Source organism: Rhineura floridana, chromosome 1 (genome assembly GCF_030035675.1).
Source record: "Rhineura floridana isolate rRhiFlo1 chromosome 1, rRhiFlo1.hap2, whole genome shotgun sequence".
NCBI lineage: Eukaryota > Metazoa > Chordata > Lepidosauria > Squamata > Rhineuridae > Rhineura > Rhineura floridana.
The window spans coordinates 155,935,945-155,950,158 of NC_084480.1; the positions used below are offsets into that span (position 1 = coordinate 155,935,945).

The 14,214-nt window shown below is 41.4% G+C and overlaps 1 protein-coding gene across 1 annotated transcript in view; it reads left to right on the top strand.

Annotated features, from left to right (window-relative positions):
* Window positions 1-948: 948 nt before the first annotated feature.
* Window positions 949-14,214, top strand: part of POPDC2 (popeye domain containing 2) — a 45,753-nt gene continuing 32,487 nt past the window's right edge. Inside the window, exons 1-2 of the transcript XR_009764374.1 lie at window positions 949-1,260; window positions 5,370-5,483. The gene's annotated coding sequence lies outside the window, so the exon portion shown is untranslated. The remainder of the gene's footprint in view (window positions 1,261-5,369; window positions 5,484-14,214) is intronic.

Consider the following 14,214-nt stretch of genomic DNA (forward strand, 5'->3'; position numbering starts at 1 on the left):
CCATGAAGTTCACTGGGTGACCTTGGGCCAGTCACTGCCTCTCAGCCTCATGAAAACCCTATTCATAGGGTCGCCATAAGTTGGAATCGACTTGAAGGCAGTACATTTACATTTTCACTTTTTTGAAGAGAAGTTTTATGAAGGAGAGAAAGCAAACTGATGCAAAGGAATACAGAATTCCCTTATCTTTTAAGTTATTTATTTGTATAGCTTCATCAGCGTGCATATGACCTTATGGAGTACAAGAGGACAGGTTCATGAAGAGCTCACAATCCCAAATAATTGTGTCGAAGAATATATTTTGGAATGTGTAACTTTTTCATCCGTGCATAACAAAGCTGCATCTGCCCTCCTTTGCATCCGCTCCTCTTAGAAAGGGGGCATAAAAGGGTAGGGTGGGGATGGGGGAGGACGTGGATCCCACATAGCAGTTCAAGGCTAAAAGTGGGCTCTGAGCCTGAAAAGGTTGAACGGTTCTGGCTTAGCACTTTCTTAGGTCTGTTTCTATCTTTTTTTCCCTTGATCAAAGCTTGTTGTGTGAGTCACTGATTCATAGGGTCGCCATAAGTCGTAGTCGACTTAGAGGCACATAACAACAACAAAACTAACAGTAAGAGACTATATCGTTCCACCTCTATGGTTGGGATTGTACTGTCTGCCCCCTTGATATCTATGGTGTACACACTGTCGCTCAGGTGTTAAATCATAAGCGTCGACTCGACGCAGGACGAGCGGGTGGAAAAGGAAGAGGGGGCAACGCCGCAGCGAAGTTCCTCTTGTTTTGCGCACGCGCACGTGGAAGCGATGTCGAGGCTGGCATCCCGCGACACCCCGGGTCTCCAAGCCCCGACTCAGGAGGAGCAGAAGCAGCCGCCTTCCCTGAAGCCATGCTGTGCCTGTCCGGAGACGAAGCGGGCGCGTGATGCCTGGTGGGTAATTGGGAGAGGGAAGGAGGACGCGCAGGTGGGCCTAGTAGCCGCTCCGTGGCACGCGCGGGGATGCTGCACAGCCGCGTAATGGCGCGCGGCCTGTCGAGGCGAGGAGCGACTTCGCCGAGCCTGAACCTCCCGCCCCGTCTCCCTGCCTTTTTCTTTCTTTCTTTCTTTCTTTCTTTCTTTCTTTCTTTCTTTCTTTCTTTCAGGCCTAAGTTGGGGCATGCAGGGTGGAAATGTTAGTTCAGTCACTGTGAGAGTTTTTCTCCGCCTCCGGGCCGTTGGCTTCACAAACATGTGCAGTTTTTAGACTGTTCCATCCCACCATGTAGGTATTATTTCCCGGTTCTAATTGAGAAATGTCTCCGGACGGACGTAAGAGTTGCCCATAGAAATCAGTCGAGAAACCCAGCATTTCAGCCCAGGTGTAATTGGACACCAGGTGCCCACCCACCCCCAGCGAATGGAGGTTTTACTACGACTAACTCCAGTTTTATTTCTTATGAAACTTTTTTTAAATGGACTGATGCTGTCTTTGCTAATGTACATATAGCCCGTTATTCCTACATTGCAGGTTGGAGGGGGCAGTGGCTGGCAGAGAGTAGGTTACAAGAGCCCTGCAGTGGAGCCCTGTATTTAAAATGGCCAGTTGGAGGTCAGGCTGAAGGTTAAAGAGTAGTGTACAAATAGCCCTGTAACATAAGCCCAGTTTTGCAGATTTCTAAAAAATGTGGAGGACATCCACCAATACAGGAGGCTTCCTGCTTTCAGATGATGCCCTCCAACTCCAGAGTGAAGGGCAAAGCTGAGATTGTGAAGCTTAGCAATTTTGTCCCTGCACCTCAGCAGCTTTTACACATGGGCACCATGCCCAATAGGGCTACTGAAACAATGGGAGGAAAAACTATGGAGGGGGAGTTCGTTCAGATTAATTAGCTCATATTATGTAGTGTTACTACCATAATTGACAGCCAGTGTGGTGTAGTGGTTAAGGTGCTGGACTACAACCTGGGAGACCAGGGTTCGAATCCCCACACAGCCATGAAGCTCACTGGGTGACCTTGGGCGAGTCGCTGCTTCTCAGCCTCAGAGGGAGACAATGGTAAACCACCTTTGAATACTGCTTACCATGAAAACCCTATTCATAGGTTCACCAGAAGTCGGAATTGACTTGAAGGCAGTCCATTTCTATTTTTTTCACTAGCATAATCACAAAATGCACACAGTACAATTCAGAATATGTTGTGGCTGACTGCCTTCTTACAAGTTGGTACTGTAATGGTTTGGAAATCCAGAAAACTGATATGCCTATCACAAGTGTGCAGCAGTGAAAAATATGTCCAGACTTTGCATTATATCTGGAAAAGTCAAGAGTCAAAGTATATATATATCTGGCTTTATTGTTGTTGTTGTATATATCTGGCTTTTTATTGTTCTTGTTGTTATAATTGTTAATAATGATAATAAGAATATGATTTATATCTCACACATATCCCAGAAGGCCACTGCTAAAAGATTATTTATTATATTTATTAGTCACTTTTTTCAGTTGAAAACTCAAAGCAACTTACAACATTAAAAAGAAATACAAAATCAGAAGAAAAACGTCATAAAATACTTAAACTACATAAAAACAAAATCCAACTTCTTCCCACCTGACTAAAAACAAACAAAATTAAACTCCAAAGGCCTGGATGAATAAAACTGTTTTTACTTGGTGCCTAAAGGCAGACAGTGGTGACGCCAGGTATTCCTTCCTCGGGAGAGCATTCCACAAGTGGGGAGCCACCTCTTGTGTGCCACCTTCCGCACCTCCCTTGGAGGAGGCACATGGAGAAGGGACTCAGATGATGAATGCAAAGTCTGGATTGGTTCATGTGGAGAGAGGCAGTCCTTGAGGTATTGGGATCCTGAGCTGCATAAGGCTTTATAGGTCAAAACCAGTACTTTGGGTTTGGCCTGGAAACCAATATTGGTAGCCAGTGCAGCTGTGCCAGAATTGGTATTACATGTAATGGTCGTCTTGCCCTGGTCAGTAGTCTGGCTGCTGAATTCTGTACTAGCTGCAATTTCTGAACCATAAAATGCAAGCCCCATATTCCTCCCATTCAGTAATGTGGAAGACAATTGGCCCTATGTGTTAATGTTGTCATGTCCTCGCCCCTCCTCCCTGCTCCTGTTTGTTAATTGGTTGCTTCTTGTGGAGAAATGCTGAACATGATGATGATTTGCATCACATATTACCCAGGAGCATGGTGGACACTGAAGAAATCTTGTCTTTAGACCCAGCAGCCCTACCCCAAAAAATGGTGTTCAGTAATACAGGTAATATGGAATAGCTACTTGTTATTTTTGCAGTACATTCCAAAGGAGAACTGATATACCAAGAAACAGCAAACTAGAAATATGAAATAGCAAGATTTGGGGGAGAAGCTACAAAAGGGGTATATCTAATATGTGGGACAAGGAGAACATTTTAAGGGGGATACTAGCTCAGGGAAAGAGGAGGCTCCCTCCTGAGTGTTTTGCTACCCCAAATTCTCTCCCAGCTGTGGAAAATATAGGAACCCACCTTTTTTCCTGGAGTAGAGCAAGTGATGTAAGTTTGCTAGATAACTTTAAATCAAAGAATCAGTTGATATCCTAAGAAAATTTGGGACTGATCTAGCAGGTATGTCTTAAACAAAACAAGTACATATGTTAATTTTATTGGTTTATAAATAACTTAAAATGTTTTTCCGTTAGCCAAAGTAAAGATGTGAAGGCCTGGGGGGGAGGGAACCTGGAAAATGGGATTTTTTTTCATTTTTCCCCCCTGACTTTTTTGTGTCTCCCCCCTCCGCCCTTCACATCTCTAGGCAAAAGTAGTTGAATTGAAATACTTGATTAGGAAAAACCATTGAAGTCTACTTATGTGGCAGTCCTGTGCCCTTTTACCTGGAAATATGCCCACTTAAATCAATGGGACATTTCTGAATAGTTACGTGTTGGATTAATCTAGAAACGTGGTTAAGTGTTATATGCAAAGTTTTATTGGGAAATTATTTTTATTGAAATGTTAGTAAATGTTTTAAGACATGACCAATCAGTAGCTTATGCTTCCCTGCATTTTAAAAAAATTATGCAGGGAAGCTGAAGGCACTGAAAGTTATAAGCTTAATAATTTTAGCAGATCCAAAGAGTTGTGCCTGATATATGTGCTTTCAAGGAATTATTTATTTATTTATTTACTTATTACATTTATACCCTGCCTTTTCATGATAGAAACCCAAGGTGGCTTACATATGGTTCCCAGGTAGTCTCCCATCCAGGCACTGATAGCTTATCTTCAGCAGGGTGCCTCTTGTGCCTTCAGACCATAGCCTAGGACCTAATGAATGACCTGCTAAAAATTAATTATAATTTTGAAACTGCACAGTTTGACTGATGATGTATCCATTCATTTTTGTTACTAATTGTTTCATAAAATTAATGGATTTTAGAAATGGATTTTTTTCCTACAGAAAAATGGTGTATTGGAAAAATTTCCTTTTGCTTTCACTGGGGCTGCATTCAGAGAGCAATTTATTCTGATTTCCCAGCGTTTTCTTATCTGATAATTTCTGCATTTTATAGCTTTCACACGATGCAAAGGCTACGTATCTGGAAATCTAGTAGAATGTAATAGAAGTTTAGTGCTCATTTCTGTGTTTATTGCTTCCAGAAAAAAACCATTTACAACCCCATTAACTCAGAAAATCATGGGACTAAAGTGACGAAATTTGGGGCATTATACATACAGTTCTTTCGTGCCATTTTCATGGGGGAACAGAAGTGCACATGTGCAGGAAGGGTGGGAGAGTCGACATGTCCAATCATGTTCATTATGTCATACCATGCCCATTGGTGTAAATGAAATTTAGCATGACATGGTGGTATGTTGGTCAAAAAAGCCACAGGTACTGCAGTGTGAAAGGAATGTTAAAAATTGGGACAGCATTAGCATTATAACCAGTAAAACTAATGCAATAAACCCCATGTCTAAATGCAACTTGAGTGTGGGTAAAAGTGACTGGTGGCAATGGTTCATTTGGAAAACACCTCTAGGGGAAATGGTTAGGAAGCCTCTTTTCCCCCTGCACCAGTCTCCTTTGTTCAGATCAAAGCGTCAATGATTTCATATTATTTTAAAAAGAAGAAGGTGGTTTCCATTATTTGTTTTAACAGATAATGTGGTTGTGCCCTTAGCCTTACCAGAAAGGTGATCTGAATGGGGCCCAACTGGCAACCGTTGATCCCTTCTGAGAAGGAAAGGATAATAATCTGAGAACAACACAAGTGGAGTATAGTCAGATGCTCATACTGAATGCAATCAATCTAAGTGCAGGTTTCCTCAGTACTGACCAAGCAGCCTACGTAATTTGTGAAATCACTTAATTGGGAAACTTTGTCTTGCAGCATAATCGAAAAAGGAGAAGAACATTGTGGTACTCTTATTGAGGCCCACAAGGAGTGCATGAGAGCCTTGGGTTTTAAGATATGAACAAGAAGAACCACATATCTGAATGTTTGGTAGGTAAACTGATGTCTGCTTGCAACAGTACCATTTTTTAGGGGGAAATGCATGTTGGTAACTATTCAGGTGACATTGCTCCAGCACTTCAAGCTCTTGAGGTGAATTGCAACTCTCCAGAACTCAAATCTGTTTAACCATGTTTGTTTGCAGTTCTTTCCCAGTAAGCATTACCACTGCATTTGTGACCCTTGTGCGGAAGATGGAGATGGTTGTGGGATGGCAAGGATATTGATTGATTGGTGCTCATGATAACACCTCTGTGGCTCTACTCCCCTCCCCAATATTGTAATGCATTTTGACACTATTTTTTTACTTTTATTTTGTCTGAGAGCTTTGTTCTCTCACTGCAGCAGGGGTCCACAGCTATCATCTCCATTGTTTTCCCCTTGCCCTCCTACTACAGCAGCAGCTAGCACATTTTCTAGCAGTGTAGTGCCATGTGTCCTTTGTTTTTTAAAAATAAAAAGGTTATGAGTAGGACTTCCCATTCCTCTAGAGCAGTGGTTCTCAACCTTTTTTGCTCCATTCCCCCCTTTCACCATTGTTCAGAATATAATTCCCCCCTTCCCAAGATAGTCTCTCATAGCATGTTGACGTTTCGCGAGTGACGGTGGTGTTTCTCGTGAGAGAAAAATTTCTTAGTTTATATTATAACAGAATTTCTTGGAGCACTTTCTCGTCTTTGAATAATAATTTAATTTTGGAAATGAAAATAATGCTGCATGTTCAAGAATCGATTTTAATCTGTGACATTCAATAAACTATTGAATGTCGCAGATTAAATTAAAAACAAACTACAATTTTACAAATTGTACATAATCTACAGGACATCACACTTTGCTGAATAGTGGTCCCAATTCCCCCCTGGAACCCTAAAATTCCCCCCTTGTTGAGAACCCATGCTCTAGAGCAACTCTGTAACCCCTTGTAGGAAATCTACTTGCCCCATTTCCATTGTTTGAGAATAGGATTTGGCACAGTAGATTCTACGCTAGGGTGACCATAATGCTCCTGCTAAGAGCAAATGCAGGTTTTATGGAAAAAGCTATTCAGTGCATTTATGCCGTATAAACAAAAGCTTGCCATCAAGTGTACATTGAATGGGGAAATACAGTCAATCCTGGCTGCCTGAAGAGTGTACCTGTATGGTACATGTGTTTAGAAACACCTGTTTGTTGCTTCCATACTTCTTAAATAAATACTTCAGGAATATAAGGAGAATTTGCTGGACCAGACCAAGGGTTTCTGTTGCCCAGCACTCTTCCTTCCAACAGCCAGATGTTTCTGGGAAGCTTGGAAATGGCATGGAATAATATGTTGTTGCTTTCCCAGCATTCAAAGATACTGTCTCTGGACTTGAGGGTTCCACTCGGGTATGATGGCTAATAGGTGTTGATAGACCTATGCTATATGAATTTGCCTAATTCCATTTTAAATCCGCCTAATCCAGTGGCCATCACCTCATCTTATAGTGAGTTTCACAAGTTAATTGTGTGTTGTGTGCAATAGTACTTGTTTCTTATTCTATTCTGAACTTCAGTTTTATGGGTGACCCAGTGTTCTAGTGTTAAAAAAAGAGAAGACACAAATCTGCTCTCTCTGTCTGTCTTCTCTATTCTATTTATAAATCCTAGTCATCTCGCTCATCTTTTTCCTATACTAAAAAGCTCCACTCAATATAGGGAAGAAGCTCTGGCCTCTGGTCACTTTGATTGTCTTTTCTGTATCTTTCCCCATTCTGTTACAATCTTTTTTTTAATGTTGCTGTAGGTGGAGTTATAAACAGTATTACAAATGTGGTTCCACAATAATTTATTTTTTAAAAAGCATTATAATACTGGTTATTATAATTATATTACAATACTGGTCATATTCAACATTCATTTTCCTAATTGTCCTGAACACAGAATTTGCCTTGGTTCGTTGCTATTGCTCAGAAAATCAATATTTTCAATGAGTGTTCCACTAAGACCCTGTGATCTTTCTTGGATAATACTAGATCAGTTGTCCCTTTATTCCAGGTATAGGGAACCCTTGGCCCTCCCATTGTTGCTGAACTACAAGTCCCATCAGCCCGTGTATCTATTTATTTGATTTATATCCCGCCCTTTCTCCTAGTGGCAAGCCCTACCCCTTTGCCTGACTTAACTTATACAGGGTTGGGAGGGTGTCAAATGAAATGAGTGGGATGTGGATGTGATTTAACTTGCCCCCCTTGTCCTGCTCTTGACATTCCCCTTTTCCAAGGTTTACACTGGCATATCTTATGCCAGCATAATTTATGCTGGTAGAGCGGATTTACACTGGCAGGGCAACACTTATGTAAACTGTTAGAGGCCTTTACAGTCAAGCAGTGTATAAATTGTTAAATAAATACTAGCGTAAGGGATTTACACCAGTGTAGGCCCGGCTTAACCAGGGAGGGCCAAGATGTGCTGGGTCCAAACCCCTTCCACCCTGGCGTATTTGGGTTTGGATTGCATTCTAAAGTTCCAGATGACACTGTTTATTGAGCAGTTATCCTGATTTGTTTGCAGAGAGGTTATACAACATCAGCTGTTTGAGGATTCATTCTGACTTGGTTGTGGGGAGATTATACAATATCATATCAAGCAATTGTTACCCCAAACTTTCCAAGGCATTTTCTTGTCAATTCCCTCTCTGCAAAAAGTCTGATTAGGCAACGGGTGGGGGGAGCAACACAATGAAAATGAGGTTCTTAATTTGCCCCAGTGGATGAGAGGGTGATGACCAAACAAGACCCAACAGGCTAAAATCAGTTTGGAAAGATTTATTTTAAATACATCAGCAGTAGACAGGTCATTGCATTCCAGTTTATGAAAGATATGAGCATAATAATATCCAAGAGAAATCAGTGGCACATACGGTGCCTTGTGAAAGTAATCAGTCGCTCATATTACTGAATTACAAATGGTACATTGTAATTTCGTTCTGTATGACATTTTATTTTGAAACATTGAAACTCAAAATCAATTATTGTAAGGTGACTTTGGTTTTATGTTGGGAAATATTTGTAAGAAACATAAAAAACGGAAACATGTTGCTTGCATTAAGTATTCAACCCCCACATATTAATATTTGGTAGAGCCACCTTTTGCTGCAGTAACAGCTTTAAGTCTTTTGGGGTAGGTATGTACCAGCTTTGCACACAGTGCCGGAGGGATTTTGGCCCATTCTTCTTGGCAGATTCATTCAGGTTGGTTGGATGTCGCTTGTGGACCGCAATTTTGTCAGACCGTATCTCCCTGCCCAGGCCCTGAGATCTTCAGAAGAGGCCCTTCTCCCAGTCCCAACACCCTCGCAAGTGCGATTGATGGGGATGCGAGATAGGGCCTTCTCGGTGGCTGCTCCTAGGTTCTGGAACTCCCTAGGGAGACACGAATGGCCCCTCCTTGCCATCCTTCCGTCGGCAAGTAAAGACTTTTTTATTCCGACAGGCTTTTGGGATAGAAGTTGTTTAGGATTGGGCTTTACAAGGCTTGTTTTATTGTTTTATATTATTATTTGTATTATTTTAAATTGTTTTTAGATTTTTAAGTGCCTTTTACGGTTTTAACGTTGTGCATAGTTTAATTGTACTTTAATTGTATGTTTTTCTATGTTTTTAACTACATGCAGTTCTATTTGTAAGCCGCCCTGAGTTCCAGTTTGGAAAAAGGGCAGGGTAAAAATAAAGTTTCAATTCAATTTCAATTCAATTTTCAAAGAGCACCACAGATTCCTAATGGGATTGAGATCAGGACTTTGACTGGGCCACTGGACATTCACCTTTTTGTTCTTGAGCCACTCCAGTGTTGCTTTGGCCTTGTGCTTGGGATCATTCTCCTGCTGAAAACTGAATTTCTTCCCAAGCTTCAGTTTTGTTGTGAACTGAAGCAGGTTCTCTTGCAGTGTTTCCCTGTATTTTGCCCCATCCATTCTTCCCTTAATTTTAACAAGATGCCAAGTCCCTGCTGAGAAGCATCCCCACAGCAGGATGCTGCCACCACCATACTTCACTGTAGGGATGGTGTGTCTTGAGGCATGGGCAGTGTTTGTGCCACACACAGTGCTTTGAGTTTTGGCCAAAATGCTCTATTTTGGTCTAATCTGACCACAAAACTTTTTCCCACATCGCAGCTGGGGCACTTTCATGCTTTCTGGCAAATTCCAGACGTTCTTTCAGATAGTACTTTTTGAGTAGTGGTTTATTTCTTGCCACCCTCCCATACAGGCCAGTGATATGGAGAGCTCTTGATATGGGTGACTGGTGCACCATTACTTCATGCCCAGCCACTGAACTCTGTAGCTCCTTCAAAGTGATTGTTGGCCTCTCTGTGGCTTCTCTCACAAGTCTCCTCCTTGTTCGAGTGCTGAGTTTTGAGGGACGGCCTTTTCTTGGCAGTGCCTGGGTGGTGTGATGCAGCTTCCACTTCCTGATTATAGATCCAACTGTGCTCACTGGGATATCCAAACACTTGGATATTATTTTGTACCCTTTTCCTGATCTATGCATTTGTATTACATTATCTCTCACTTCTGTAGAATGCTCTTTGGTCTTCACTTTCCTTCAGATCCACAGGCTGACCAAGGATCCTTCAACAGTGGGGTTTTTATCCTGACAAAGTAACAGCAACTTTAATGGTTCACAGGTGGAGGCCAACGGTAAGGTAATTGTGCCCTCGATAGGGCAGTTTCTTTCATCTGTGTAAACTGGGAGCTTCCACAGCACAAGGGTTGAATACTTCTGCAAACAACATGTTTCAGTTTTTTATGTTTCTTACAATCATTTCCCAACATAAAACCAATGTCACCTATAGTAATTGATTTTGAGTTTCAGTGTTTCAAAATAAAACATACAGAATAAAATTACAATGTACCATTTGTAATTCAGTAATATGAGAGCATTGGTCAGGGCTCTGATTACTTTTGCAAGGCGCTGTAATTCATATGTGAATCTTGGGGAAGGAAAAATCTAAGAAACAAATTATTACATACAAAGATTACAATACGTAATCTTTTGTATGTACTTTTTGTTTAAAAGATATTTCTTTCTTTTTGTTACTTAAAGCGTGGACTTTTATTATTGCCCTTAGCGGTACTAGCATTGTTTGGTTTTGAAAGTGGGATTTGTATTCTATTTCTTATCTTGATTCTTGCATTAACTCCTTTTCGTTGGGATTTGTAAACCGCTTGGAATTTTCTGTTGAAATACGAAGTGGTATATAAATTAAGCGAAAGAACGAACAATATACAAGATGAAAATTAACTACCACTGAACCATTGCTGAATCCTGCATCAGCACACATAAACTCCACCAGCCCTCTAGTTAAAGCTGCCTTATTTCATTATCCTAGCTGTCCTAACTATATTACATAGAGAACATAGCTTCCAATCCAAAGTGAAATTCCAGGAAACAGGTTTCTGTGGTCTTGGATGCATGTTACTAGAGATCAATCTGGTGTCCAGGGAACAGGATTCAGAAAAGACTAATCAGAAAATTGGTCCAAGTTAAAATTATTACAAGCAGTAACAATAGGAATCTAGAAGTGAAGTTTTCTTCTCTGTGCATGCATTCCAGAGAAGAGAAAAATAACAATACAAAAATACATTAGGATAAGCTGCTTGAATAACAGGAGTGGAAAACCTTTGGCCCTCCAGGCATTGCTGAAGTACTACAACTCCCATCAACTCCTACAGTCATGATTAATGGCCAGGGATGATAGGAGTTGTAGCCAACAATAGCTGGCAGGCCAACGGAAGGAGGAAGTCGAATCTCCGGTAAAAGGAGTCAAAGTCCACTCAGCCTTCCATCTATCTGTGGTCGGTAAAATGAGTACCCGGCATATGCTGGGGGGTAAAGAAGGCCAGGGAAGGAACTGGCAATCCCACCCCATGTATACAGTCTGCCTTGTAAACTACGCAAGACGTCACCCTAAGAGTTGGAAACAACTCGCACTACAAGTGCGGGGACACCTTTACCTTTACCTTTTTTCACTCGCATAGGATTGATTCTGAAAGTATTGTAGTCACTGTTCCCAAGGAGCTTGCTAATATTTTGCACTGTAAAATACTCAGTTCAGACTTGGCTCCATAACTAACTACTTATTCTATCTAGAAAGTCTGTCTTTGTCAACTAAATTTACATTGATCCAGGTGAGGCTAATTAAAGTCTATTTTAAGTAACATTTTATTTGGGGCAGCCTTATACATTTGACTATCTCAAGATCACCACCAGTTTGATGTGTAGTACTGTCTTTTTTTTCCTCCTTTTTTGTGTTTGCCCACAATCCTTTGGATGAGTTTCTTTCTCTTAAGATTTCTAATTTATTGTACTTAATGTTCTTTTAATAAAACCATAGGTGTACTCCTAAAATATAACATACTAAGCACTAGAAAAACATAGTGACTTCTTGGACTACACTTCCAGACTTGCAAGTCTGGCTGTAATCAGGTCTCAGTTACTTGGCCCAAATTGTGACAATTTGTGGCTTGGTTTGTAGTGTAATATTGTCAGTGTATAAATATCATTTTGTCTACCCTGCTGTTCTCAAGGTTCCGGATAGTTTACATTAGTAGATAATATATGCAATTAAATGAACAGAGAACAAGTTGCTCTGATTACTGGCAGTGATATAGGTTGTAAGGGCATTTAAATATAATGCTTGAACACTGCATAGAGACTGTAAGGTTTCTCTGGAGAGTAATCGTGGTGATCTTTACTGTGATCATACTTTTTTGAATGGTAAACTAGTCCTTGCAAAGCCAGGCTTGTGAAGAATTAAGTAGGAATGTTGGGGTGGCTAACATGTAATCTTCATTTAATTTTTTTAAAATGAACACTGTTTGAATATCAAAGCATAGAGCCCTTCAAAAGTACTACAAGCATTCTTTACAGAACACCTTTAGAATTCTTGGACAAAAATGCTCTTGTGCTAATTTTGTATCCCGGACAAAAAAGAAAGCCTTGGATGATAGTTACTTTTGGATTTGTGACTTGCCAGGAGGTAGATCTTGTTAAACACAAGAGGAATTTAGCACTGAAACAAGTTGCTTAGGGAAGGTTACAGAATCTTCCTTGGATCGACTTCTCGTAGGTATACTTGGGTACAAGATTACTATCTTCAGTCCAAAGTTTGTATTATATGGTCCATTGTGCTAACCTGCCAAGTCCAAAGTAACCATCGATAAGTAGAACCTTTGATTCCAAGCAAGTCTTTTAGAGTTTCAGGGTAGTGGTATTAGCAGTAGTAGTGGTGGTGATGACGGACATAAAGTAACTTTTAAAAATAAAAAGCATAGTTAATGCTTGCTATGTTCTGGATCTCTAGTTATTGCTGCAAGTATCGCTTATATATTTAATTTATAGTTAATTTCCCAACTTTAGTGTTAGAGAAACATCGCTGCTAATAGATGAGTGTCTGTACAGTAGGGCCCCACTCATATGGCAGGTTACGTTCTGGACCCCTGCCAAAAAGCAAAAACTGCTGAAAATTGGAACTCATTGAATAGAATGGCGCGCGACACCCGAAAACCGCTATAAAAGCGGAACAAATACCGTATGACTGGGGCTTTAGTCTAATTGTGTCTAATTGAGACTGCCGCGTTAGCGAAATGCCATAAAGCAGGGCCCTACTCTACCTGGTGTTGGGCAACAGGGACAGATTAGGGATTCTGCTGGTTTACCGTTTGCCTCACTACCCAGCAATCTCCATGCCTGAGCTGACAGAGATGGTCTCGGATGTGGCATTGAAGACTCCCACACTGTTGCTTTTCGGCGACTTCAACATCCATGTTAAGGCCATTAGCTCGGGTGGCTCAGGACTTCATGGCAGCCATAACAACCATGGGGCTATCCCAGCATGTCACTGGCCCGAAACATGTGGCAGGCCACACTCTGGATCTGGTTTTCTCGACCCGACAGAAAGAAGATGATCTGAGAGTGGGGAATATTGACATCAGTCCCTTGTCATGGTCATATCCCCTCCTGTCAGCAGCTTTTCCCCTCTGCAGAGGTGAGGGACCTATTAGAATAGTCTGCCCCTAGAGGCTGATGGATCCAATTCGTTTCCAGATGGCTCTGGGGGATTTTCCAGCTAATATGACTGGCACTCCTGTTGAAGCCCTGGCTGATCTGTGGAATAACCAGATGGCCTTGGCTATTGACACAATCACTCCTGAGCCCAGTTAATAGAGCCCAGTTGGCTCCTTGGTATATAGCAGAGCTTAGGGCAATGAAACAAGTTGGGAGACAGCTTGAATGCAAATGGAGAAAAACTCCAGACAAATGCAACCGAACACTGATAAGTGCTCATTATCAAGCCTGCTTAGCGGCAATGAAGGCATCAAAGAAGAGACACTTTCTTTTTCCATAGCATCCTCATTGTGTCATCCAACAGAGCTCTTCTCTAGTCTGGCCCAGAGGAGACAGTGGAACCTGTGGTAGCTCACTGTGACTTGTTTACAAAACACAGAGGATAAAATTGCTTGCATCTTCCAGGACCTTGATTCCATTATTAGTGCAGATGAATCTCATGAGGTATCAAGAGCACAGTCTAGTCTCGTATTCATTGAGTGTCGCTTGGTAGAGCTCAGTAGTATGTTGACAACACACAACTCTACCTCTCCTTTACATCTTCAGGTGTGGCAGTGGATGTGGTAATGGACTGGATGACAGCCAATAAACTGAAGCTTAATCCAGACAAGACTGAGGCGTTGTTAGTGGGT